Genomic DNA, 27,251 nt, shown 5'->3' with positions numbered 1-27,251 from the left:
TATGTTTGCATCCAAGCATATTATATTTACAAGCATTTTATGTCCCAAACATAATATGTTCTAACATATTAACATATATGTCCCAAACATGTTATGCTAGTTTATGAACATTATATGCTTGCACTCAAAAATATTGTGTTTAAAAATTTGTGTTCCAAACATATAATGTTTATAGCCAAACATATGAAAAACAGTCTTTTTCATCCGTGCACCAACCACCTTCATGGTGAATAAAATAAAGTTTAAGTTATCGCTTCAGAACGTTTCAATATCAACTACGCTGTTATCCAATCTCTATTTGGTGCACCCCATTATTAATCATAGTCTTGGTGTGATTTTATACCCACAAATGACAGTGTTTGCAGTTAATTCTTTGAGACGGGTAACTCGTGCCAAACACACTTCAAAAGGCTTTGGAGCTGAGTCAAGAACAAAAATCTCTAGTTTTTCAACTCGCAATTATCTATGGCTTACAATTCAATGCTAAGCGTTTTCGGTTTTCAGAAACATTCATTGCTGCTGCAAAACGCCATAGAATTGCAAGAAAACAAAAATTGCATACAATTCAATGATCACAATAGCCAATGGAACGTATCGATAGACGGACAAATAGATGGACGGACCGATAGATCGCCAACCAAATGCGACAAAATCGTTTTAATCTTAAGTTTTGTATTTGAACAAGTCAAGAAACATAAAAAAATGTTTCTCTTTTACCTATAGAAATTTGAAACAATCAACTTTGGCTTAACATTCGAAACAGCATTCCTTGAGACATAGGAAAGGTAGACTGTTGCTCACCGAGGAATGGGAACGACCTTTGAGGCAATTGCACCGACATGTTTAACCACTTCTTAAAGGGGTGAAAAGTCTTGTTTTTATTCTTTATTGAGATAAATAAATTATTTTAAATTAAATGATAAAATAAAATAGAATAATTTAAATTCAAATAACTCTATTGAGGTAAATAACTCAGGTCAATTTTTCAACGTTCCAAACACCATAAAAAACTGGTAATGATAGTCTAATAAATAAGCCATGATATGCACATCACTATGATAAATACATTTTGCAAATTTTATTTCTATAGAAAATCTAGTCAACATTTTAGTTTTCCAGAAAATGTTGTCAATATTTTATTTCTATAGAAGATTTTGTCACAACATTATTTTTATAGAAAATGTTATCAAATTTTTATTTCTATATTTTTTTTCAAAATTTTATTTCTGTAGAAAATTTTGTCAAAATTTTATTTCTATAGAAAATTTTGTCAAAATTTTATTTCTATAGAAATTTTTGTCAAAATTTTATTTCTATAGAAAATTTGGTCAAAATTTTATTTTTACAGAATATTTTGTCAAACTTTTATTTCTATACAAAATTTTCTTTTTACAAAAAAAAAAAAAAAAAAATTAGAAAATCTTGTCAAAATTTTATTTCTATAAAAATTGTTGTCAAAATTTTATTTCTACGGAAAAAAATACTAAAAATTGATTTCAGCAGAAAATTATCTTAAAATTTTATTCCTGTAGAAAATTTTGTCAAAATTTTATTTTTATATAAAGTTTTATCAAAATTTTATTTCTATAGAAAATTTTGTCAAAATTAGAGGATGCTGATGAGGAATGTGGTAATTTCGAAACGTTCGTCCATCCAACCATCTTGCAGTCTATAGGGCATTGCCCAAATAAATTTGACAAACATTCTTTTCCTCTGTTGGTTAAGCTACACTTGTAGTTTAGTCAATGTATGGTTTTAAGCTGCAATAAAAACAACAATAATGATTAAAGAACAAAACCAACAATAACAAAACAAAACGAATGGAAAATTTTCTTTCTATAGAAACTTTTCTCAAATTTTTATTTCTATAGATTATTTAGCCAAACTTTTATTTCTACGGAAAATATTATCAAAATTTTATAACTGTAGAAAATTTTTTCAAAATTTTGTTTCTTAAAATTGAATTCCTGTAGAAAATTTTTTCAAAATTTTATTTCTATACAAAATTTTGTTAAAATTTTATTTCTGTAGAAAATTTTGTCAAAATTTTATTTCTGTTGTTTTTTTATTTCAGCTTAAAACCATGCATTGACTAAACTACAAGTGTAGGTTAGGTTAGGTTATGTGGCAGCCCGATGTATCAGGCTCACTTAGACTATTCAGTCCATTGTGATACCACAGTGGTGAGCTTCTCTCTTATCACTGAGTGCTGCCCGATTCCATGTTAAGCTCAATGACAAGGGACCTCCTTTTTATAGCCGAGTCCGAACGGCGTCCCCCATTCCAGTGAAACCACTTAGAGAAGCTTTGAAACCCTCAGAAATGTCGGTCGTAGCAGGAATCGAACCCACGACCTTGTGTGTGCGAGGCGGGCAAGCTAACCATTGCACCACGGTGGTTAAGCTAGAAGTGTAGCTTAACCAACAGAGGAAAAGAATTTTTTGTCAAATTTATTTGGGCAAATTTATTTGGTTGGATGGACGCCCGTTTCGGAATTACCACATTCCTCATCAGCATCCTCTACTTGCAGCAAAACTATCAACCAATTATCAGAATAAATTCAGGCAGTCCATTAAATCCAACAATGAACAACTCTTGAACCTTCCGAAAAAAGGTTTTGCATGATAGCCGGCTTCTGCCGAAATAAATTCGTACAAACATATCTCTTTTCCTATGCCACTGTCAAATCATCGATTTGAGTGCAGTTGGCAGGTTTATTTGGAGTGTGCTTCCTCTTTTTATACACTCCACCATAGGATGGGGGGTATATTAACATTGTCATTCCGTTTGTAACACATCGAAATATTGCTCTAAGGCCCCATAAAGTATATATATTCTGGGTCGTGGTGAAATTCTGAGTCGATCTGAGCATGTCCGTCCGTCCGTCTGTTGAAATCACGCTAACTTCCGAACGAAACAAGCTATCGACTTCGGATGGTATTGCAAATGGGCCATATCGGTCCACTTTTACGTATAGCCCCCATATAAACGGACCCCCAAATTTGGGTTGCGGCTCCTCTAAGAGAAGCAAATTTCATAACTTTGATATATACCACGTATGGACTAACTCACAATTTAGAAAACGATGTTAAGAAGTTTAAAGATACCACAACTTAAGTAATTCGATTGTTGATGACAGTATTTCATAGAAGTTTCTATGCAATCCATGGTGGAGGGTACATAAGATTCGGCCTGGCCGAACAGTAAAAAATTTACAATTTTTGGTAGAAGTCTACCAACTGTGGTCCATAACGGTACATAATTATATATAGGTCCCATATAAATCGATCCCCAGATTTTTCCTGCGGAATCTTTTGGAGGAGTAAATTTCATCCGATCCGGTTGAAATTCGATACGAGATGTTAGTATATGCCATAAGTTTTCCATATCGGTCTATAATTATATATAGCTTCCATATAAACAGATCCCCGGATGTGATTTCGGGAGCCTCTTGGAGAAGTGCACTTCATGCGATCAAGTTGACACCGGCATGTAACTCAAAAGTATAAAATATTTTCTCGGTTTTGCACGCTACTGTTAGTGCATATCGGGTGAAAGATATATATGGAAGCTATATCTAAGTTTGAATCGATTTCTTTCAAAATCAATAGGGTTCTATTCAGACGTAAAATAGATTCTTGTGGCAAATTTGGAGTTGATTGGACTAAACCCGCAAGCTAGACTTTGATCACAAGAATGCGTTTGCAGAAAGTAGTTCACAGATGGTAGTACACACAATATACACAATGCTAAGGACAAATATCTTTAAAATAATGTCATTTTAATCAAAAGAAATTTTATAATCTTTGCTTATAAAAAAAAAACAATTTTTATTAATTGTAGGACATTAATTGTGCAAATTTGCGACCCTCTGTTAAAGTTACAGGTCTCTGAAGTAAGGCACATTTTCCTTAAAGTAAGGAAAATGTTTTTAATTAAAAACAAGTATATACGTCCGTAAGTTCGGCCAGGCCGAAGCTTATGTACCCTCCACCATGGATTGTATAGAAACTTCTACTGAAGACTGTCATCCACAATCGAATTACTTGGGTTGCGGTAACTTTTGCCGATGACAAGGTATCTTAAAACTTCCTAATACCATAATATATACCACGTAGTCCATACGCGGTATATATTAAACTTAAAATGACCGATTAAATACGTATATAATTAAGTTTGACAAAATTTTCTATAGAAATAACATTTTGACAAAATTTTCTATATAAATAAAATTTTTACAAAATTTTCAAAAGATTTAAAATTTTGACAACATTCTCTATAGAATTAAAATTTTGACAACATTGACACATTTTCTATAGAAATAAAATTTGACAAAAATTTTCTATAGGAATAAAATTTCGACAAAATTTTCTATAGAAATAAAATTTCGACAAAATTTTCTATAGAAATAAAATTTTGACAAAATTTTCTATAGAAATAAAATTTTGCTAGATTATTTTTGCTCGAGTGGCAAGCATGATTATGAACCGATATAGACCAATTTTTGTGTGACTGGGGATCGGCTATATATAACTATAGACCGATATTGACCAATTTTGGCATGATTATTAGCGGCCATATATTAACACCACGTTGCAAATTTCAACCGGATCCGATGAATTTTGCTCGTCCAAATGGCTCCGGACTTCAAATCGGTGGATCGGTTTATATAGGGGCTATATATAATTATGGACTAATATTGACAAATTTTTGAATGGTTCTTAGAGACTACATACTAATACCATGTACCAAATTTCAGCCGGATCGGATGAAATTTGCTTCTCTTAGAGGATCCGCAAACCAAATCTGGGAATCGGTTTATATGGGGGCTATATATAATTATGAACCGATATGGACCAATTTTTGCATGGTTGTTAGAGACCATATACTAACACCACGTACCAAATTTCAACCGGATCGGATGAATTTTGCTCCTCTAAGAGGCTCCGCAAACCAAATCTGGGGATCGGTTTATATGGGGGCTATATATAATTATGGACCGATATGGACCAATTTTTGCGTGGTTGTTAGAGACCATATACTAATACCATGTACTAAATTTCAGCCGTATCAGATGAAATTTGCGTTTCTTTGAGGCTCCGCAAACCAAATCTGGGCATCGGTTTATATGGGGGCTATATATAATTATGGACCGATGTGGACCAATTTTTGCATGGTTGTTAGAGACAATATACTAACACCATGTACCAAATTTCAGCCGGATCGGATGAAATTTGCTTCTCTTAAAGCAATCGCAAGCCATATTTGGGGTCCGTTTATATGGGGGCTATACCCTAAAAGTGGACCGATATGGACCAATTTTGGCACGTTTGTTTGAGACCATATACTAACACCATGTACCAAATTTCAGCCGGATCGGATGAAATGTGCTTCTCTTAGAGCAATCGCAAGCCAAATTTGGGTGTCCGTTTATATGGGGGCTATACGTAAAAGTGGACCGATATGGCCCATTTGCAATACCATCTGACCTACATCAATAACAACTACTTGTGCCAAGTTTCAAGTCGATAGTTTGTTTCGTTCGGAATTTAGCGTGATTTCAACAGACGGACGGACGGACGGACGGACGGACGGACGGACATTCTCAGATCGACTCAGAATTTCAGTATATATACTTTATGGGGTCTTAGAGCAATATTTCGATGTGTTACAAACGGAATGACAAAGTTAATATACCCCCATCCTATGGTGGAGGGTATAAAAATCCGTATTTAAATTAACTGATACATTGAATTCTTACACCCTCAAAAAAATTGGATACTGCCGAAACATTAATATGTTTGTTTTATGTGAACATATTATATGTTTGGAAGCATTTTGAGCCCAAAAATATTATATGCTTTGAAGAATTTTTCCCAAAGACGATTGTGCTCATTCCCTAACATACTCGTAATTTGCACTTCCACGAATGTTTTTAGTTCTCGGCACCTTTTTATACCCACCACCATAGAATGGTGACGGGGGTATAATAAGTTTGTTCTGTAATACAAATAATGTTGAAGAAATTATTCACTTTTATAAATTTTTTAAATTTTACCTTTCGCCTTCACGGAGAATGGAACCGAGGACCATACAGTTTGTAAGCCAACACACTATCCACTGGGCTACGTAGCTGTTATAGTCACCAGTAGATAATTATCGTTACAAGTTACATTTATATAGCATAGTTTGCAGCGCCCACGAGCCCATGCAAACATAACATTATTGAACAGAAACATACATTTGTTTGCCACGTGGGGCAGTGGTTAGCATGTCTGCCTTGCATGCGAAGGGAGGTGGGTTCAATTCCTGCTCGGACCAAACACTTTTTTTTTTTTAATTTACACATTTATATTTATTAAATATAAATGTGTAAATTTTTATAATGAAACATCGAAATGTTGGTTATTAAAGATTTATAGTCAGTATCAGTGCTTGATATAAACGAAATTGACTGATTTTTTGATAAAATATTATTTTTTTTTATTGCAGAAATAACAATTTTGTAACAAAAAACTGTTTTTGGTACAAAATTTTAAAATTTGGAAGGAATGCAAAAACTGTAACAAAAGAAGAACGTGGAGTCGAGTATAAACATACATAAATAATTTTATAATATAAACATAAATTTATTTAGGCGTGAACAATTTTTTACTAGCATTTAACACCATCGCTCTAAAATGCCTTTTATTTTTCTTTAATAATTCATTTTAAAGAAAATAAACTTTTTAAATTGTTTTAATTGCAAAACTCGAACTTAATGCCTGCTTTTATATTTGAAGGTGTCCGTCAACTCCTCGTGGACTACTTATTAATAAAGAGGAACTAAACTTTGTTTTTATACATTTTACTGTGTAATTTTTCACTATTTCCTCCTTATTTCATTTTACTGTCCCAAACCTAAAAAGAGTATAGTGCCCTTTCGTTATTGTTATGAAGACTCCTGATTTCTTTTAACGAACCAAGAAAAAAAATTGTGCCCATAATGCCAAAATGATAAACAAAACACATGTCCACACATACATAAAATGCTGCTCTCAAGGCGAAAACATATGCTGTTTGTTTTTCAAATGTCTATTCTCTTGGTTCCGAATGTCTATTCTCTTTATTCAAATTAAATAATATTTAGACTTAAGTATATCAAATTTTTGGCCTTATCATAAAACAGTTTTCCGAAACAACATACAAGCGGTTTCACAGAAATTGTTCTCTTTTGATTCTTTCGCTGTGTTATGTTGATATCTTTTGTCAACTCTCCCGGTTTCCATCTCTATTTCTTTCTCTATATGTTACTCTCTCTGTCGCAACATATGTATGTTTAGTCGAAATTTGTAAATTTATATATGTTTGCATTCACACATATGATTTTTATTAAATATTCATGCACCAAACATAATATATTTTAACATATTAACATAGATGTCCCAAACATTTAGTGTTAGTTTAGGAACATTACATGTTTGCACTTAAATATATTGTGTTTTAAAATTGTGCCCGAAACACATTTTGTTTACATCGGAACATATGAAAAACATATTTTTCTAACAGTGTAGATTTAAGATAAAAACGTTTCAAATATAGGCTAAGATTTATTTGAAGTATTTGCATCTTTGGCTAGGAATTACTACCAAAATCCTTAAGGATAGGCAAAAATCTTTGGATACAAGCAAACTTTTTTTGAGTGTAACATTTATAAGATAAGTATCTTGATATGGATGACAGTCTTTATTAGAACTGTCCACAACACAATCCACACTGAATAAATATTGTCGTGAGGCCAAAGATTTCTTGTCCTTAAAATTTTAATGCGTTTAAAATGAAAGAAAACTTTGTTTGACTAAAACCAACTTGTCTTTAATAAATGTAAAAATTCTTCAAAATTAATGAAATTGTCTTTAAATTTGTTGTCTTTTTGCATTTTTGAACTTTTGTCGAAAATTTTATTTCCAATTTTGACTGCAGATTACTCAGAAGTTCTATAAAATTTTCCAGAAAAACATAATTTTTTAAAATAGCGTTATGATGTTTTAAATGCAACAAACTTAATTTCATAGAATTCGGTCAAAATTTTAAGACGTACGAATTTTTTTTTGTTGTATCTTAAAGGATACAGTGCGCGTTTAAGGGTTAAATGACTATAATTGTACATTAAGAAAAATATAGAAAATACTAATGAATTGAAATTATCTACATAGAATTAACTACGCAAAACTTGAAGTGAAAAGGCATTTCTGTATTAAAAGTATCCTTAATACAATTCTCCGCTTCATTGGCTCGGAATCAATACCAAAATCATTAGTGTATAGGTATAGTGGCAGCCCGATATTTCTGGCTCCCCTAGTCTATTCAGTCCATTGTGATAATCATTAGTGAAAATACAATATCATTGGAAGCGGGCATGCATTTTTTTCCAGTGCATGGTGATTCGGTCTGGCCGAACTTTCGATTGTACATTATTGTTTTTTATAAGAAATGTCCTAATAGTCGTTACCTTCTGTAAACAGAATAACGTTGTCCCATTAGTTTTGATTAATCGATTATGCCGCCCTCTTTTGGATAGATTGTTCGACATAAAATGCAATCAAATATACAATCGATTGAAACTGATCGATAGATCGTTCATTGAAATCCATACAAACACACACTCATGTACACAATGCTACGAACATATTTGGTACATTTTTCACGAGACTATGACTCATTTACACTGTTAAGCCAGTACGAATACAAACATGGTATTATTATGAACACCATCATCATCAACATCATCATCATCATCATGGGCAACAACACTAAAGACCAGCAATAACAGTTATGGGTATTATATCGCCTGCACTCTGGCTGTTGTTGTTGTTGTTGCTGTTGTTTCTCGACTGCAGTATGTGATTAAAGCCCCACAAAGTCTGAGGCACGTTATTTGATTTGCCATATTTTTCACCAGCACGCGTTTTAGTGGTGGTAACTTTTGAGGAATGGTGCTAATAAAATTTGAAATATTCATGCCAAATTGAAAAATTGCACAAATACAAATGATTTGTGTTTTATGTACATCAGTGGGTGATATGGAAGGAGCGGGTTTGATTGGTTTTTGACACTGTGCTCCATCTAAATGATATGACCTTGTGCTTTGTATACCCAGTAAATCCAATTTTTTTTTAGCATATTGATTAGAAGCAAAGAATAACAGTGAAATATTTGTACAAATCAGAGGAGATACATATATCAAAATTCAATACCTTTCGATCATCTGCCATACTAAAAAGGGTTTTTTCTAATAAAATGGACGGTTCGCATGTTTATTTAATAAAAAAGAAGAATGTATGACATTAATAATGAAAAGTTATATCGATTACATGTTGATTGTCGATTGTATGTTGACTACAAAGTTAAAACGATGTTTTTCACGAAGTTTTTTATACCCACCGCCATAGAATGGTGGTTGGTGGCTACAATAACATTGTCATTCCGTTTTTAACACATCGCAATATCGATTTCCTACTATATAATGCATATATTTTTTCAGGGTGAAATTTTAAGACGATCTAAAGATGCCCGTATCACCATGGACTGAATAGTCTAAGTGATCTTGAAAATAAATCGGGCTGCCACTTTAACCTAACCTAAAGATGACCGTCCGTCTGTCTGGTATAATCACGCTGCAGCCTTCAGACAGGGATGGACAACACAATTTTTAAGAAAGTACAAAAAAGGTATTTTTTTACCGAAAAAGTACTTTTCACTAAATTTCAACAAAAATAAAATTTTGTTTGTCAACTCCTCAATTATAAATATTTTTTGCTTTTAGTTTTATATCCGCTTATAGTAGTATTGTAATCACGGTTGCCACAGTTAGTAGAATTCTACTGTTTAGTAGATTGGTAAAATTCATGGTGCTTCATAAATTTTCTGTAGATAAATAAACACAAATTTTTGACAAAATTTTCTATAGAAATAAAATTTTGACAAAATTTTTTATTGAAATAAAATTTTGACAAAATTTTCTATAGAAACAAAATTTTGGCAACAATTTCTATAGAAATAAAAATTTGACAAAATTTTCTATAGAAATCAAATTTTGACAAAATTTTCTATAGAAATAATATTTTGACAAATTTTTCTATAGAAATAAAGTGTTGCCAAAATTTTCTATAGAAACAAAATTTTGATAACAATAGCTATAGAAATAAAAATTTGACAAAATTTTCTATAGAAATAAAATTTTGACAAAATTTTCTATAGAAATAAAATTTTGACAAAATTTTCTATAGAAATAAAGTGTTGCCAAAATTTTCTATAGAAACAAAATTTTGATAACAATTGCTATAGAAATAAAAATTTGACAAAATTTTCTATAGAAATAAACTGTTCACAAAATTTTCTATAGAAATAAAATTTTGACAAAAATTTCTATAGAAATAAAATTTTGACAAAATTTTCTATAGAAATAAAATTTTGACCAAATTTTCTCTAGAAATAAAATGTTGCCAAAATTTTCTATAGAAACAAAATTTTGACAACAATTTCTATAGAAATAAAAATGTTGATGAAATTTTCTATAGAAATAAAATTTTGACAAAAATTTCTATAGAAATAAAATTTTGACAAAATTTTTTATTGAAATAAATTTTGAATATAAAATTCTAGAGAAATACAATTTTGACAAAATTTTCTATAGAAGTAAAATTTTGACAAAAATTTTCTATAGAAAAAAAATTTTGACAAAATTTTCGATAGAAAAAAATTTTGACAAAATTTTCGATAGAAATAAAATTTTGACAAAATTTTCACTAGAAATAAAATGTTGCCAACATTTTCGATAGAAACAAAATTTTGACGAAATTTTCTATATAAATACAATTTTGACAAAATTTTCTATAGAAATAAAATTTTGACAAAATTTTCTATTGAAATAAAATTTTGGCAAAATTTTCTCTAGAAATCAAATGTTGCCAAAATTTTCTATAGAAATACAATTTTGGCAAAATTTTCTATAGAAATAAAATGTTGACAAAATTTTCTATTGAAATAAAATTTTGACAAAATTTTCTATAGAAACAAAATTTTGGCAATAATTTCTATAGAAATAAAAATTTGACAAAATTTTCTATAGAAATAAAAATTTGACAAAATTTTCTATAGAAATAAAATTTTGACACAATTTTCTATAGAAATAAAATTTTGACAAAATTTTCTATAGAAATAAAGTGTTGTCAAAATTTTCTATAGAAACAAAATTTTGATAACAATTGCTATAGAAATAAAAATTTGACAAAATTTTCTATAGAAATAAACTGTTCGCAAAATTTTCTATAGAAATAAAATTTTGACAAAAATTTCTATAGAAATAAAATTTTGACAAAATTTTCTAAAGAAATAAAATTTTGACAAAATTTTCTCTAGAAATAAAATGTTGCCAAAATTTTCTATAGAAACAAAATTTTGACAACAATTTCTATAGAAATAAAAATGTTGACGAAATTTTCTAGAGAAATACAATTTTAACAAAATTTTCTATAGAAGTAAAATTTTGACAAAATTTTCTATAGAAATAAAATTTTGACAAAATTTTCGATAGAAATAAAATTTTGACAAAATTTTCGATAGAAATAAAATTTTGACAAAATTTTCACTAGAAATAAAATGTTGCCAAAATTTTCGATAGAAACAAAATTTTGACAACAATTTCTATAGAAATAAAATTTTTACAAAATTTTCTATAGAAATAAAATTTTGACAAAATTTTCTATAGAAATAAAATTTTGACAAAATTTTCTATAGAAATAAAATTTTGACAAAATGTTCTATAGAAATGAAATTTTGACAAAATGTTCTATAGAAATAAAATTTTGACAAATTTTCCTATCAAAATAAAATTTTGACATAATTTTCTATAGAAACAAAATTTTGACAACAATTTCTATAGAAATAAAAATTTGACAAAATTTTCTATAGAAATAAAAATTTTTTCATTCGTTTTGTTTTGTTATTGTTGGTGTTTGTTCTTTAATCATTGTTGTTGTTTTTTGATTTCAGCTTAAAACCATACAATGACTAAACTACAAGTGTAGCTTAACCAACAGAAGGAAAAGAATTTTTGTCAAATTTATTTCTTTTCCTTCTCTTATTTATACGGCGAGATTTACAGAGAACATGCGGTGTGGTTATGATATTAATATGGGGACCTGATATGTTCATATGTGGATGGTGAGCGGGATCTCCCCCTTGCCACAATTATGGAAAATTGGACCAAAATTGAACGATTTGCTTGAAATTTTCATTGAAGGTTAGGGTTGGCATCTAGACAAAGATCCGTTACTTTATTTTTTCCGATATTTGGTCGCGGAGGGGGACCTACCCTTTGTTCCTCTTTTTTTAAAGTACAGTGAAAAAACGGCAGAGAACATGCGGTGTGGTTATGAAATTAATATGGGGATTTGTTCATATGTGGATGTTGAGGGGGATCTCCCCCTTGCCCGACTCTTTGAAACTTGGAACAAAATTATCAGATGTGCTTGAACTTTTTAGTGAAGGTTGAAGTGGGCGTATAAAGAAATAACTGCTACTTTATTTTTCGATATTTTGGTAGGGGTGGGGGCCTCCCATTTACCCGACTTTTTTAAAGTACAGTGAAAACAAAACTAAAATCCTCCGACTGAAATTTTACGGAAAAACTGGGTGAGGTTATGAAATTTATATCAGGTTCTTAATTTTTTTATATTTTGTCGGGGAAAAATAAAAGGGCATAAGGGGACATCCGGGCTTAAAATTTGCTTCACATTTTCTGGCAAGTTTACAAAAGATACGCTACATAACTTGGAATTTCCAGGGAAGGTTAAGGGTGCTATCCACTTCGGTGCTTGTCGATATTTTATCGGGTTCCTTAAAAGAAATTAGCTAAATTTAACCTTCGCCGATCTACATTGGAATTTACAGGGAGGAGCTGATTAAATTAATACAGGGTACACGATTGTTCGATATTTGGTTGGGGAAGGGAAGTAGTGAAGTATGCTTTGTCAAAATTATTTGAAATTTTTAGGGACCGTTGGGTAGTTTGTAATTTTCCGTATCAGGTCGGGGTGGTAGGTGGGGAGAGGGTTCCCTGTTGTCCGATATTTTGAAAATTGAAATCCGTAAATGGGAACTCTATACATAATCTTAAGAGTTTTGCACAGGCTTCTGGCAGACTTTTTTTTGTGAAGAACTTAAATTTGCATGAAATTGGCAGGCAACGTAGAGTGTGTATCATTTTCCGGTATATGTTCGGGAAAGGCAAGTTCTCCATGTCCAATTTTTTTACTTCTTTTGCTCTTTCTGATTTATTGGACGGGAAACAGTTATCCCATGTATGTTGTTGTAATATAGTTCTTAATTTTCCGGTATGTTGAGGAGAAGGATACCTTTCCTTAACAAACCACACTTAAAATTCACCAAAAATTTTCCGACTTAATATATTCAGCATTTTTGTTGGCCGAGGCTCGGCCGCCGAGCCAATAGGTACAACTTTGCTGAAGACTGCAAATAAGTTAACAGTACCTTTCGAGTTATGGTCATGTGAATATTGCAAAAAAGTGCAAAACTAACTATAGAGGTTCATAAAAATCGAACGGCAACCAATCTAGCAAAATCCAGAAATAACATTTCTCCTCTCATCGAGTACATTCGACTGGGATGAGTCACAGTCACAGTGTAATTTTACATCTTTCATTCGTAACTTCAAACGATTCTTGGTCTGCGTGGTTGATAATGTCCATTCAAGCTTTGCTTGCATCGGCGAATGGCTAATTACAATTTTGAAATTTTTAAATTATTATGGAAATTGGCTCTAATAAGCCAAAAAGTGATTTTATAAAAATTCTCTCTAAACAGCAATTCTTTTAAGTAGGTGTCCTCCCTTCGAGTTTCTGCAGAAATTTGTGAAATGTTAATTATGAGTGTGTGCCGACCGTCGCGTTTACTGCACCATCGAGTTGAAATAACTCTATTCTTAAGTTTTCTAACTCTCTAATAATTTTATGAACATTCCTGAGAATTTAAACTTCTTCGCACATATACATATATGAGGTAAATATGTATATTAAATAAGACATTTCAACTTCAAAATATAACAATACAAAAGATATCGATGTGTTAAAAACAGAATGACAGTGTTTATCTGGTGGAGGGTATAAAAAGTGGTGGCGGGAATGCGCTTTATAGCGGTCCATTAGTTTTGTATAGCCCCCAAATGAACCGATCTATGATTTTCCCTAATACTAAAAATTTTTTTAGTATTAGGGAAAAAATCCAAACTTTTTCAATGGATAAAAAATCGTTGTACATTCCATTTCGCCGACAATTGTAGTACGAGTATTACACTTTGACAGAAACAGTTGGAGTATAATTCCAACTGTGTTATATTTCCTTTCATCTCGATTGAAGTAAAGTGCAACATACACTCTAACTCCTCTTTCTCTTTCGATTTGGATATTGTATCTCTTTTACTACGAGTGTTCCCTTGTAAAGCAAAAAAATATATATATTTTAATCTATTCTAAAACATTTGGTCAACTCTTTTTCTTTCATCTTGGTTCTTCACAGAGTATTGGTATAATTTCCTATGGGAAATTGGTAAACAATTCCATATATATTTTATGTCATTTACATAGGCAATTTCAAAGCTTTTTGGCGGAAAAAAATATTTAACCCTTTCAGTACCGAATAAATCCGAATGTTAAAAACATTTTTTTATTTGATACTCTGATGCCAAACAATTTCGAAACGGTAAGGCGGGGGGCCATTACCCTGAAAATGTCTTACAGACAATATTTAAAAACTGGGCGGACAAAAATTTCGGCCGCTGACCATGGACATTCCAACACGACTCAGCACCCATCAACAAAGAATGCCTTAAAAAGGATATTCTTCGCTTTTAATTTCTACCAAAACCTCAATCCGTTGGATTTTTGCGCCTGAAGCATTTTGGAGAGTAGGCCCATTGCCGTTTCGCCGACAATAAAATTTAAAAAATTACATAGCTTTACTTTTTTGTATTAGAAAACAGCCAGCCTGTATTTCACAAAATTTTTGAGACATACTTGGAATAACGAAAAATTCTTTGGGCTAGGATTTTTTTTTTAATTAACATCAATTTAACAACGGACTGTTTTCTGTGTATGTGAAGACATATGGCGAATATGAGTGTGTAAAATTATCCGGTTTAATAGTCGAAAAACTCGTTTGTTTGAAAATGTCGAAAGTTGCTTCCCATAAATATAAAAAATATCCGGAGCCTATAAAAGTCCCTATTAAAAATAAAATTAAGGAACATGTACCCCATATGTTATTTTGACTTAAAACAGGCCTAAAAAACTGTCTATGGCACATGGCATAGAAACCCCAAAAGGGTTAATGTTAATCCCAACTGGGAATCGTTGGTTGAAGATATTTACAAAATAATATACAATTCATATATCCGTTTCCTTTTGAGAACTTCCTTCCGCGAACTCCGCCCTCACCAAAACTTCAATAAACGCTTGTTGTTGAAATGATATCCTGAACTTCAAGTTGTTATCATGCTAATATCGTTAGCAGCAGTAGCAGTGGCAGCAGCACATCCTAGCTAGAATACTCGCAAACGTATGAATAAATAAAATTGAATATTTAATCAAAAGCCTTCTGTGATAATATTTGGAAATTTCAAGGACATTCATGCAAGCATGGAAGAACAAGCAAAAAATTATGATGGTTTTTAATAAAGAAATTTGAATATTATTAAATTTGTATGCGAAAGGCTTTAAATTCGAAGGTATTTAAAAAGAAAAAAAAATGTAGCAAAATCTACCAAATTTAAAAAGTCTTATTGTTTTCGAATAAATTATTATAATTAGAAATTTTTGTCAAAATTTCATTTCTATAGACAATTTTGTCACAATTTTACTTCTATAGAAAATTTTGTCAAAATTTTATTTCTATAAAAAATTTTGTCAAAATTTTATTTCTATAGAAAATTTTGTCAAAATTTTATTTCTATAGAAAATTTTGTCAAAATTTTATTTTCAATAGATTTAGTCAAAATTTTAATTCTATAGAAAATTTTGTCAATATTTTATTTCTTTAGGAAATTTGTCAAAATTTTACTTCTATCGAAAGTTGCGTAAAAATTTTATTTCTATAGAAAATGTTGTCAAAATTTTATTTCTATAGAAAAATTTGTCAAAATTTTATTTCTATAGAAAAATTTGTCAAAATTTTATTTCCATAGAAAATTTTATCAAAATTTTATTTCCACAGAAAATTTTATCAAAATTTTATTTCTATAGAAAATTTTATCAAAATTTTATTTCTACAGAAAATTTTATCAAAATTTTATTTCTATAGAAAATTTTGTCAAAATTTTAATTCTGTAGAAAAATTTGTCACATTTTATTTCTATAGAAAATTTTGTCACAATTTTATTTCTATAAAAAATGTTGTCAAAATTTTATTTCTATAGAAGATTTGTCAAAATTTTACTTCTATAGAAAGTTTTGAAAAATTTTATTTCTATAGAAAAATTTGTCAATATTTTATTGCTATAGAAAATTTTATAAAAATTTTATTTCTACAGAAAATTTTATTTCTATAGAAAATTTTGTCAAAATTTTAATTCTATAGAAAATTATGTCAAAATTTTATTTCTAAAGAAAATTTTGTCACAATTTTATTTCTATAAAAAATTTTGTGAAAATTTTATTTCTATAGAAAATTTGTCAAAATTTTACTTCTATAGAAAGTTTTGTAAAAATTTTATTTCTATAGAAAATTTTGTCAAAATTTTATTTCTAAAGAAAAAATTGTCAAAATTTTATTGCTATAGAAAATTTTGCAAAATTTTATTTCTATAGAAAATTTTGTCAAAATTATATTGCTATAGAAAATTTTGTCAAATTCTATTTCTATAGAAAATGTTGTTAAAATTTTATTTCCATAATATTCGTTAAATTTATTTTAATATAATATTTATAAAGTCTGCAAAACCGTTGGATGGACAGCCATGTCGGACGTACCACATTCCTGATTTGTTTCTATATTTTATTTCTATAGAACATTTTGTCAAAATTTATTTCTTTAGAAAATTTTTTCAAAATTTTATTTCCATAGAAAATTCTGTCAAAATTTTATTTCGATAGCACGTTTTTTTCAAAATTTTATTCCCGTAGAAGATTTTGTCAAAATTTTATTTCTATAGAATATTTGTCAAAATTTTATTTAGATGGAAAATTTTGTCAAAATTTTATTTCTATAGAAAACTTTGTCAAAATTTTATTTTATTAGAAAATTATGTCAAAATTGTATTTCAATGGAAAATTTAGTAAAAATTTTATTTCTATAGAAAATTTTGTCCAAATTTTATTTCTATGAAAAATTTTGTCAAAATTATATTATTATTGAACATTTTTACAAAAACTTATTTCCATAAAACTTTTGTCAACATTTTTTTTTCTGTAGAAAATTTTGTGAAATTTTTTTCTACAGAAAATTTTTTAAAATATTGTGTTTACAAAAATCAAAATTTTATTTCTATAGAAAATTGTGTGAAAATTCTATTTCTAAAAAAATGTTTTCAAAATTTTATTTCTATAAAAAATTTTGTCTAAATTCTATTTCTATAGAAAATTTTGTTTAAATTTTATTTGTAAGGCAAATTTTATCAAACTTTTGTCAAAATTTTAGTTCTTCTGAAAATTTTTTCACAATTTTATTTCCATAGAAAATTTTGTCAAAATTTTATTTCCATAGAAAATTTTATCTAAATTTTATTTCTATAGAAAATTTATCAAAATTTTATGTCTAAAGAAAATTTGGTCAAAATTTTATTTCTGTAGAATTTTTTTTTACATTTTATTTCCATAGAAAATTTTGTCAAAATTTTATTTCTATGAAAAATTTTGTCAAAATTTTATTACTATTGAAAATTTTTACAAAATTTGTAAGAGGAAATTTCCCAAATGTTTTCTCCATAAGGAGTTAGCATAAAGGGCCCAAAATTGAGTTATCTCTCCCAGCCAGATCTATACTAAAGGCTGTGGAAAGGTTCATTCGCCCGAACCGAAACATGTACAGTCCAGGCGTGTATAGATATGTATCTGGCGTTTTCTTTTCAATGGCTCTATTAACCATGTTCCTTAATCTATATCTGTCCATAAAGTTCGAATAATAATTGTATAATTAGATAAAATTATATTTCTATAAAAAATTTTGTCAAATTTTTTTTCTGTAGAAAATTTTGTGAAATTTTTTTCTACAGAATATTTTTTAAAATTTTGTGTTTCCAGGAAGTTTTATCAAAATTATATTTCTATAGAACATTTTTTCAAAATTTTATTTCTATAGAAAATTGTGTGAAAATTCTATTTCTAAAAAAATTTTGTCAAAATTTTATTTCTATAGAAAATTGAGTGAAAATTCTATTTCTAAAATAATTTTTTCAAAATTTTATTTCTATAAAAAAATTTGTCTAAATTCTATTTCCATAGAAAATTTTATCTAAATTTTATTTCTATAGAAAATTTATCAAAATTTTATGTCTAAAGGAAATTTGGGCAAAATTTTATTTCTTTAGATTTTTTTTTTAAATTTTATTTCCATAGAAAATTTTGTCAAAATTTTATTCCTATAGAAAATTTTATCAAAATTTTATTTCTATTGAAGATTTTGTCAAAATTTTATTTCAATTGCGTTGACTAATATTTGTCAAATTTATTTTAATATAATATTTATAAAGTCTGCAAGACGATTGGATGGACAACCATTTCGGAAGTAACATACCACATTCCTCATTTATTTCTATATTTTATTTCTGTAGATAATTTTATTTCTATAGAAACTTTTGTCAAAATTATATTTCTTTAGCTTGGTAAGCTTCTTGAAGCAGCAAATTTCATCTGATCCGCCCTCTAATTACCATGCGAAAATTGGTTACTATCGATTCATAATTATCTATATCTCCTCTATATAGAACGATCAAGAATTAAAGGAGAACTTGTTAAAAATGTTCCTTGTCATCGGTATCTATTACCACAACCCAAGTAATTTGATTGTGGATGACAATAATTAGAATAACTTTGTACGCAATCCATGGATGAGGATACATGAAATTCGGCCTGGCTCAACTTTTGGCTGTATTTTCTAGGTTTTTTTATATTTTAATTTTATTGTTCAAATCAATTTACACAGAAAACAAAAATGAACTGTTTTATAGAAGAATAAAACAAAACTGCAAGTATACACGCAAAAAAAAAAATTCTTTCCTCCCAAACGAAATTTTAGACACACAAAGTTCGTTTCTCATTTGCTTTTCGCTGTAAGGAAGTGTATTTGGAAGAAAAGTATATACTTTTTGTGATAAACGTTTATTCTTTTCCAGGATGTAAAAACAATTTCATAAAGACTAGCTCAAAAAAAAAAAACATTATTTTCTTGCTAATTGCATTGTCCCTCATATCCACGAGGTTTTTTAATTCTTAACACCTTTTCCTGTAATACCAACAATGTAGAAGAAATTATACGATTTTACAAATTTTTAAATTTTTTTTTACCTTTCGCCCGGACGGAGAATCGAACCGCAGACCATGCACATTGTAAGCCAACACACTAACCACTGAGCTATGTACCTGTTATGGTCATCAATAGATAAATATCCATATAAGTTATATTTATATAGCATAGCTTGCGGCGCCCACGAACCGAATAAACAAAGTTTATTTAACAGAAACAAACATTTAGTTTGGCACCGTGGAGCAGTGGTAGCTACGTCCGACTCTCATGCCAAGGGTCGTGGGTTCGATCCCTGCTTCGGCCAAAGTTTTTTTTTTTGCTTTTGTTTTTTTACATATATTCCAGATATATTCGGAAGATTCCGAAAAAATGTTCAACATTACATTGTACTATATTAAATTTTGAACTGTAAAATGTGTCTTATTAAAGACCTAAAGTCAGAAAAGAACAGTGTTTGATATAAACGAAATGGACTGTGTTGTATTTCAAAAATAACTTTTTTTATTGAAAAAATAAAAATTTTGTAACAAACGAATTTTTTTGGTGATAAAAGTTTAAAATTTTCTAAGCAATTCAAAAAACTCTAACAAAAGAAAAACGTTTTCGGTACACGTTTTCCAAACGTTTTTTTTCTTTGCGTGTATATACCGTAGTTATATCGATCTATCACGTTAATATTCTATGGGAAAATTTGAGATTTCAATCTTAGTATGTTACAATGTTATTGCAGTGTAATTAATACGCCACCGGGAATAAAAATCGAACTCGAATTTTAAATATGTCATAGAATCTAACCTGTTTCGAATAATTTGAAGCTTATAAAGGGTGATTTGTTAAGAGCTTGATAACTTTTTTAAAAAAAAAAACGCATAAAATTTGCAAAATCTCATCGGTTCTTTATTTGAAACGTTAGATTGGTCCATGACATTTACTTTTTGAAGATAATTTCATTTAAATGTTGACCGCGGCTGCGTCTTAGGTGGTCCATTCGGAAAGTCCAATTTTGGGCAACTTTTTCGAGCATTTCGGCCGGAATAGCCCGAATTTCTTCGGAAATGTTGTCTTCCAAAGCTGGAATAGTTGCTGGCTTATTTCTGTAGACTTTAGACTTGACGTAGCCCCACAAAAAATAGTCTAAAGGCGTCAAATCGCATGATCTTGGTGGCCAACTTACCGGTCCATTTACCGGTCCGAAGTTTTCCCTCAAAATGGCCATAGAATCGCGAGCTGTGTGGCATGTAGCGCCATCTTGTTGAAACCACATGTCAACCAAGTTCAGTTCTTCCATTTTTGGCAACAAAAAGTTTATTAGCATCGAACGATAGCGATCGCCATTCACCGTAACGTTGCGTCCAACAGCATCTTTGAAAAAATACGGTCCAATGATTCCACCAGCGTACAAACCACACCAAACAGTGCATTTTTCGGGATGCATGGGCAGTTCTTGAACGGCTTCTGGTTGCTCTTCACTCCAAATGCGGCAATTTTGCTTATTTACGTAGCCATTCAACCAGAAATGAGCCTCATCGCTGAACAAAATTTGTCGATAAAAAAGCGGATTTTCTGCCAACTTTTCTAGGGCCCATTCACTGAAAATTCGACGTTGTGGCTCGTTAGTAAGTCTATTCATGATGAAATGTCAAAGCATACTGAGCATCTTTCTCTTTGACACCATGTCTGAAATCCCACGTGATCTGTCAAATACTAATGCATGAAAATCCTAACCTCAAAAGAATCACCCTTTACGTATATAATTCTGATATCCCATAGTATCTTGAATAGTTCTTTAGTGAATCATCAACATGCTATAGCCAATGGAAAGTTATTTGTTTACTTTAATATATCCATTACAATACTCATCAATTATTCCATACCCTTCCACGTCAGCATTTTTTCAGCATTTAAATTCCAACAGAAGTTCATTATGGTGTACTACATTTGTAGTTTATCCAACATAATGGTTTAACTATAAAATTCTGATGATGGCTTATTCTTCTTTCTGAAACAAAAGTCCTATTAAATTTATTTGATTTTTAATCCAATATCAGAATTCATAACAATAGCGACACAATCACTACTTGAATAAAATTCATGTAGATTTCTTGCAAATGAAAAAAAAATGTTATTGCACAGATTCTTACATCCACTTGGAACTGTGTTTTAGGAGAAATCAAATAAATACGGATAAAAGTCGAATAGTACCTGACGTTCCTGCATCAAAAATTAATCGATAGGCAATTTTCTGAAAATTCTATTTCTATAGAAAAATTTCTGAAAATTTCATTTCTATTGGAAATTTTGTCAAAATGTCAAAATTTTTTTCACAATTTCACTTCTAAAGTTTAGTCAAAATTTTACTTCTATAGAAAATTTTGTCAAAATTTTATTTTTATAGAAATTTTTCTTGAAATTTCTGTAGGAAATTAAATTTCTATAGGAAATTTCGTCAAAATTTTATTTTATAGTAAATTTTGTGAAAATTTTATTCTATAGAAATTTTGTCATAATTTGTTTTCTATAGAGAATATTGTCAACATTTAATATCTATAGAAAATCTTGTCAAAATTTTATTCCTATAGAAAATGTTGTCAAATTTTTTTTTAGTAGAAAATTTTGTCATAATTTTATTTCTGTAAAAAATTTTCTGATAATTTTATTTCTGAATATTTATTTGTCAAAATTTTATTTCTATAGAAAATTTTGTCAAAATTTTATTTCTATAAAAAATTGTGTCATCATTTTTATACCCTTCACCACTACTGTGGTATAGGGTATAATAAGTTTGTGCATTTGTATGTAACGCCAAGAAGGAGCAATCATAGACCAACCTTGTAGTATACGGATCGGCTTAGAATTAAATTCTGAGTCGATTTAGCGATGTCCGTCTGTCTGTTGATGTATTTTTGTGTGCAAAGTACATCTCGCAGTTTTAGTCCGATTGTCCTAAAATTTGGTATAGGGTCCTGTTTCGACTCAAATACGATCCTATTGATTTTTGAAACAATCGGCTCAGATTTAGATATAGCTGCCATATATATTTTTCACCGATCTGGTCGTACTTGGCGTGTATGTGAACCGATCTTCCCCAAATTACGTACATCCGAATATTTTATGAGTCTCGAAAAACTTGCACAATATCAGCCAAATCGGTTCAGATTTAGATATAGCTCCCATATATAGCTTTCGCCCGATTTACACTCATTTGCCAACAGAGGCCAATTTTTTGCTCCAATTTAGTTGAAATTTTGCATAGGGAGTAGAATTAGCATTGTAACTATGCGTGCCAAATATGGTTGACATCAGTTTCAGATTTAAAATACCAACATTTTCCTTGTTAAATCGCCACTGCTCGTCGAAAAGTTGTAAAAATGACTCTAATTTTCCTAAACTTCTAATACATTTATATCGAGCGATAAATCATAAATAAACTTTTGCAAAGTTTCCTTAAAATTGCTTCAGATTTAAATGTTTCCCATATTTATACCCTTCACCACTACTGTGGTACAGGGTATAATAAGTTTGTTTTTTGTTGTTTTTTTATGTGAAAATGTTCTCGAAATTTCTATAGGAAATGTTGTATAATTTTATTTTATAGTAAATTTTGTGAAAATTTCATTTTATAGAAAATTTTGTCATAATTTTATTTCTATATAATTGTATTTCTATTATTTCTATATATTGTATTTGTCAAAATTGTATTTCTATAAAATTTTTTGTAAAAATTGTATTTCTGTAGAAAATTTTATTTCTATAGAATATTTTGTCAAAGTTTTATTTTTGTAGAAAATTTTATTTTCATAGAAAACTTTGTCAAAATTTTATTTCTATAGAAAATTTTGTCAAAATTTTATTTCTATAGAAAATTTTGTCAAAATTGTATTTCTATACAAAATTTTGTAAAAATTGTATTTCTATAGAAAATTTTATCAATTTTTTTTCTATAGAAAACTTTGGCAAAATTTTATTCCTATAGAAAATTTTGTCAAAATTGTATTTCTATAGAAAATTTAGTCAAAATTTTATTTCTATAGAAAATTTAGTCAACATTTTATTTCTATAGAACATTTTATTTCTATAGAAAATTTTATTTCTATACAAAATTTTGTCAAAATTTTATTTCTATAGAAAATTTTGTCCAAATTGTATTTCTATAGAAAATTTTGTCAAAATTTTATTTCTATAGAAAATTTTGTCAAAATTTTATTCCTATAAAAACTTTGTCAAAGTTTTACTTCTATAGAAAATTTTGTCAAAATTTTATTTCTATAGAAAATTTTATCAAAATTTTATTTCTATAGAAAATTTTGTCAAAATTTTATTTCTATAGAAAATTTTATCAAAATTTTATTTCTATAGAAAATTTTGTCAAAATTTTATTTCTATAGTAAATTTTGTCAAAATTTTATTTCTATAGCAAATTTTGTAAAAATTTTATTCATATAAAAACTTTGTCAAAGTTTTACTTCTATAGAAAATTTTATCAAAATTTTATTTCTATAGAAAATTTTGTCAAAATTTTATTTCTATAGTAAATTTTGCCAAAATTTTATTTCTATAGAAAATTTTGTCAAAATTTTATTTCTATAGAAAATTTTGTCAAAATTTTATTTCCATAGAAAATTTTGTCAAAACTTTATTTCTATAGAAAATTTTGTCAAAATTTTGTTTCTATAGAAAACTTTGTCAAAATTTTATTTCTATAGAAAATTTTGTCAAAATTTTGTTTCTATAGAAAATTTTGTCAAAAATTTATTTCTATAGAAAATTTTGTCAAAATTGTGTTTCTATAGAATATTTTGTCAAAACTTTATTTCTATAGAAAATTTAGTCAAAATTTTATTTCTATAGAAAAATTTTATCAAAATTTTATTTCTATAGAAAATTTTGTCAAAATTTTATTTCTATAGAAAAATTTGTCAAGATTTTATTTCTATAGAAAATTTTATTTCTATAGAAAAATTTTATCAAAATTTTATTTCTATAGAAAATTTTGTCAAAATTTTATTTCTATAGAAAAATTTGTCAAGATTTTATTTTTATAGAAAATTTTATCAAAATTTTATTTCTATAGAAAATTTTGTCAAAATTTTATTTCTATAGAAATTTTGTCAAAAATTTATTTCTATAGAAAATTTTGTCAAAATTTTATTTCTATAGAAAAATTTGTCAAGATTTTATTTCTATAGAAAATTTTATCAAAATTTTATTTCTATAGAAAATTTTGTCAAAATTTTATTTCTATAGAAATTTTGTCAAAAATTTTTTTCTATAGAAAATTTTGTCAAAATTTTATTTCTATAGAAAACTTTGTCAAAGTTTTATTTTCGTAGAAAATTTTACGAAAATTTTGTCAAAATTTTATTTCTATAGAAATTTTGTCAAAATTTTATTTCTATAGAAAACTTTGTCGACATTTTATTTTTATAGAAAATTTTGTCAAAACTTTATTTCTATAGAAAATTTAGTCAAAATTTTATTTCTATAGAAAAATTTTATCAAAATTTTATTTCTATAGAAAATTTTGTCAAAATTTGGTTTCTATAGAAAATTTTGTCAAAATTTTATTTCTATAGAAAATTTTGTCAAAATTGTGTTTCTATAGAATATTTTGTCAAAGTTTTATTTTTGTAGAAAATTTTGTCAAAATTTTATTTCTATAGCAAATTTTGTCAAAACTTTATTTCTATAGAAAACTTTGTCAAAATTTTATTTCTATAGAAAATTTTGTCAAAATTTTATTTCTATAGAAAATTTTGTAAAAAATTTATTTCTATCGAAAACTTTGTCAAAATTTTATTTCTATAGAAAATTTTATCAAAAATTTATTTCTATAGAATATTGTGTCAAAGTTTTATTTTTGAAGAAAATTTTATGAAAATTTTATTTCTATAGAAAACTTTGTCAAAATCTTATTTCTATAGAAAATTTTGTCAAAATTTTATTTTTATAGAAAATTTTGTCAAAATTTTATTTCTATAGAAAACTTTGTCAAGATTTTATTTCAATAGAAAATTTTGTCAAAATTTTACTTCTATAGAAAATTTTGTCAAAATTTTATTTCTATAGAAAACTAAAGAAATTTTGCAATTTTCGTAATATTTCGTTTGGTGATTAAAAGATGACGAAAAAATTTTTTTGGTTTATTTTATATTTGAAAAGGAACAAGTTTATTGCATTGCACAACAGTTATGAATTTATTTCGATTACAAAAATGAAGTGTTATTTAGTTGAACTTGTCAACGTAATTAGTGAATCGAAGCATTATACTTGTCTGCAAATTAACCGTTTCATTGAAGTGCTCTTTGTTGCTACACCACATTTTTATACCCTCCACCATAGGACGGGTGTATATTAACTTTGTCATTCAGTTTGTAGCACATCGAAATATTGCTCTAAGACCCCATAGAGTATATATATGCTGGGTCGTGGTGAAATTCGATCTAGCCACGTCCGTCTGTCTGTTGAAATCAAGTTAACTTTCGAGCGAAATAAGCTGTCGACTTGAAACTTGGCACAAGTATTTGTTATTGATGTAGGTCGTATGGTATTGCAAATGGGCCATATCGGACCACTTTTAAGTAAAGCGCCCATATAAACCGACCCCCAGATTTGGCTTGCGGAGCCTCTAGGAGGCGCAAAGTTCATTCGATCCGGTTCAAATTTGGTACGTAGTATTTATGTATGGCTTCTAACATCCATGTAAAGGTTGGTCCATATCAGTCCATTATAAGATATAGCCCCCATATAAACCGATCCCCAGATTTGACCTCCGGATCCTTTTGGAGGGGGAAATTTCATCCGATTCTGTTGAAATTCGGTAGATGGTGTTTATATATAGCTTCTAACATCCATGCATAAATTGGTCCAAACACATTTGACGGATTTGATATGGTATCGAAAATGTGGATCTACAAATTGGTGTAGGGTATAATATAGTCGGCCCCGCCCGACTTTAGACTTTCCTTATTTCTATAAAATGCTGTCAACATCTTCAAAGCAAATTATGTCAAAACTTCATTTCTATAGGAAATTCTATCAAAATTTAATTTCTATAGGAAATTTTGTCAAAATTTAATTTCTTTAGCAAACTTTTGCCAAAAATTCATTTTTATAGGAAATTTTGTAAAAAAAATCATTTGTGTAGGCAATTTCGTCAAATTTTCATTTGTATCGTAAAATTGTGACAAATTTAGATTTCTATGGGAAATCTTGTCAAAATTTTATTTCTGTAGGAAATTTTATCAAATTTTCATGTTTATAAGAAAATGATATATTTATAGAAAATTTTGTCAATATTTCGTTTCTATAGAGAATTTTGTCAAAAATTGTATTTCTATCAGAGATGGTCTGTATCAAGCTATTTTAGGTTTGCGACTTTCGCAAAGTTGTAAACGTCACATACGCGTCGTAAATATAAGAAAAGTATTAAACGTCGCAAACTCAAAATACTTCAGTCCATTCAGCTAGGCAGCGAATGATATCCAAGATGATAATATGTGCGAAGAAATTTAAATTCTGAGGAATGTTCATAAAGTTATTAACGAGTTTAGAAAACTTGAGAATATAGTTATTTCAATTGGAGACTCCAAGACGAAATTACAATGAACTACTTGATGGTGCAGTAAACGTGACGGTCGGTATTATTAGAGCCAATTTCCATACTAATTAAAATTTTTCAAAATTGTAGCTAGTCATTCGCTGTTGCAACTAAGGCTTAGTTGGTGTTTTACATTAGG

This window comes from Haematobia irritans, chromosome 2 (genome assembly GCF_050003625.1).
Source record: "Haematobia irritans isolate KBUSLIRL chromosome 2, ASM5000362v1, whole genome shotgun sequence".
Classification (NCBI taxonomy): Eukaryota; Metazoa; Arthropoda; class Insecta; order Diptera; family Muscidae; genus Haematobia; species Haematobia irritans.
Note: the sequence above shows the minus strand (reverse complement) of the source record.